The sequence below is a fragment of the Rattus norvegicus genome, chromosome 1 (assembly GCF_021556685.1).
Source record: "Rattus norvegicus strain SHRSP/BbbUtx chromosome 1, alternate assembly SHRSP_T2T, whole genome shotgun sequence".
Lineage (NCBI taxonomy): Eukaryota > Metazoa > Chordata > Mammalia > Rodentia > Muridae > Rattus > Rattus norvegicus.
Window position 1 is genome coordinate 29020306 of NC_141534.1, and position 3072 is coordinate 29023377.

A 3072-nucleotide genomic window follows, 5' to 3' on the forward strand; every position below is an offset into this window, starting at 1 on the left:
TCAGGCTCTGTTTCCTCCATTACTAGGAGTATTCATTAGACTGTAGATTCCAGGGAATTTCCATTGCACTAGGTTTTCACATTGCCCTGAAATTTGTCCCCACCCCCATTCTAGTTGTCTTTCCCAGTACTCTGCCCCTCTTTTTCCCCCACCTGATCCCTACTGTTCCCCACCCTTAGTCTATCCAAAAAATCTCTTCTATATCCCTTTTCCAGGGAGATCCATGTGTCCCCACTCTAGCCCTCCTTGTTACTTAACTTTTCTGAGTATATGGATTGAAACATGACTATCCTTTACTTAAAAACTAATACCAACTTATATGTGAGTACATACCATATTTGTCTTTCTAGGTCTGGGTTACCTCACTCAGGGTGATTTTTTTGCTGGTTCCATCCATTTGTCTTCAAATTTCATAATGTCATTTTTTAAAAGATTTATTTATTGTATGCGTATGAATACACTGTAGGTGCCGTCTTCAGACACATCAGACAAAGGAATTGGATATCATTACAGATGGCTGTGAGCCACCATGTAATTGCTGGGAATTGAATTCAGGTCCTCTGGAAGAGTAGGGAATGCTCTTAACCACTGAGCCATCGCTCCAGTCCCCATAATGTCATTTTTAACAGCTGAGTAATACATATTCTTGGCATAATTATATCACAAGGGGTCCACCTGGCTTTTTCAAAATATCCATGTAATAATAAATTACAAAAGCAAAAAAATTCAAAATCGTTGTTAAATTAATTGAAGGAAGAAAATGGTAGCAAAAGTAATGAGAAAAAAATAAATAAATGTGACTTGTATGATATTTTATATTGACCCATCCAGCAGGTCCAGTTATTCAGGGTCCTGAAGAGGTGCTACCTGAGGGTCAAGGGGGGGAGAAAAGAAGGAGACCAAGCAAAGTTCTGTTGTCAAGGTTTCGTTTATTGAGAGGAATGTACTGCATTTAAAGCTCTGAAGCTGGAATTGAAGCAGGAACTGAAGCTTAGGGCAGGGGGCGGGGGAGTACTGGGAAGTGCCCAAGGACATAAGGTGAATCATTAAACTGCAAGATATTCTCCTTAGACAAAGAGGCAACAGTCTTCCGGGGACATGTTCTTTCTTTGAAAAGGTCAAGCCCTTCTCAGGAATCTGCTCAGGGCAGGACTCTAGCTTTGCTTAGTTCGGACGTCCGGTCCCCGACATTATATATTAACTGCTGATATATATTTCTACTTGTATTAATAGTTCTATCGAGGTATAATAGTTTATAATGAATTGCATGCATTTGGAGTGTAAAATTTTATGAAATTGGACATTAACTTAGCCTGTTAAATCATTACTATAATTACAATAGTAAACATCTGTCATCACTTGAATGTTGCTATGTTCCTTGTGTGTGGGTGCATGCTCATATATATATATATATATATATATATATATATATATATATATATATATATATATGTGTGTGTGTGTGTGTGTGTGTGTGTGTGTGTGTGTGTGTGTGTGTACGTGCACGTGAGCATATGTGTTTCAGAAACATTTAACAGATGTTCTATTCCCTAAAAATTTCAAACACAAAAATATTGATACTTTGTGGTATAGCAGATTCACAAAACGTACTTAGTGATTTGAGCTTTTAAATTGATGAATAATACATCAATGAATAATAAATTAATGAATTTAGTTATCTTTCCCATATTTGTGGCATTTTATTTTGTTTAGTTATCCACTTAGGTGAACCTTCCTTTGCAACCAATAGTTAGAATCTGGTGGGATCATGAGTGGGTACATAACTGGAGACAAGGACTCTCTTTTTTCTAGAATCTGCCTATCACCAGGACATCAGCAGCATGTGTTGAGTCCCTTTGAGCTCTTTTCACATCCCTGGCTAAGAGATAAGAGGACCACTCTTGTGAAATTTGATGCCAGTAAGCAAGTGCTGTGAGTTAATGATAACAATGGCTGTGCCATGCCCAGGATATATCACTTTGTAGCCTTTCCCCTACCTTCTGGCTTTTATGTGACTTTTCTTGCCTCACTTCTGCTTTGTTCCCTGAGCCTTAAAGAGAATGATATCAATGCTCAGAATTTATGTACTGCAGTCGGTATAGTCAATTCACTCTCTTAGTTCTTTTAAGTCAAATCCTGGGACCTGGAAGTAAGGAATTGAGGGATTTTCCCATTTTCTTTTATACTTAAACTCTCTCTCTCTCTCTCTCTCTCTCTCTCTCTCTCTCTCTCTCTCTCTCTCTCTCCTTCTCTCTCTCTGTATACCTATGTGTGCATGTATGCATATACATACATACATACATACATACATACAAACATATTTATGTGTGTGTGTGTGTGTGTGTGTGTGTGTGTACCAGTGTACATGCATACTATTCTTTACCAATCTTGAGAAAAGTCTTCTCACTGAGCTCATTGATCAGTAGACTGGCTGGCCACCAACCTCCAAGGTCTGACTGTCTCTGCTCATGCTGTATGTGCTTGGGGTATAGATGTGCAACTATGCCTACCTTTTTTACATGGGTGCTGGGGATCCAAATTTAGGCACTGTACTATACCCTCTCCCAAGTTCCCTAAGTAACTGTTCTTTATGTCTCTTTTAGATGGTGTTTTGCACTTTTCATTGTTAGCTCCAAGCCCTGGAAGGTTGAACTTAAGATGCTGAAGAAGCAATGCAAAGATATCTAATCAGCTCCAGTACACCTTGCCACTCTCACTTTTCTTTTAAATGAATAAAGATGCTTGTAAGATCATGGGCCACCAAAAACAATTGAGTCCTCAGTTTTCATTTAAGTCTTCATGAATCCATTTAAATATAAATATAAACACACACACATACACACACACACACACACACACACACTCACTCACTCCTCTTTCTCCCTTACTCTCTGCTCTGGAAAATACATTGCTACTTTCTGTTCTGTGAGCTCAATAATTTTAGAACAGTGCAGGGTTTGCTCCTATATTACTAGCCCATTTTACTTAGCATGTGTGTATTAATTTTGATTGAAGTAATAATGTTTTCTTCTCTTTAAAGACTGGACAATATTACACTGTATGTGTAAACTG

At 38.2% G+C, this 3072-nt stretch overlaps 1 long non-coding RNA gene across 4 annotated transcripts; it reads left to right on the plus strand.

Annotated features, from left to right (window-relative positions):
- The first annotated feature begins 943 nt into the window (after window positions 1-943).
- On the plus strand, window positions 944-2770 carry LOC120097700 (uncharacterized). Of its 4 annotated transcripts, none has more exons than XR_015654290.1 (3): window positions 944-1038; window positions 1813-1919; window positions 2604-2770. It is a non-coding gene; the product is annotated as an uncharacterized LOC120097700 (long non-coding RNA). The 4 variants fall into 4 exon arrangements; XR_015654295.1 differs by having other exon boundaries at window positions 955-1038; window positions 1813-1932; XR_015654308.1 differs by having other exon boundaries at window positions 968-1243.
- The last annotated feature ends 302 nt before the right edge of the window (window positions 2771-3072 follow it).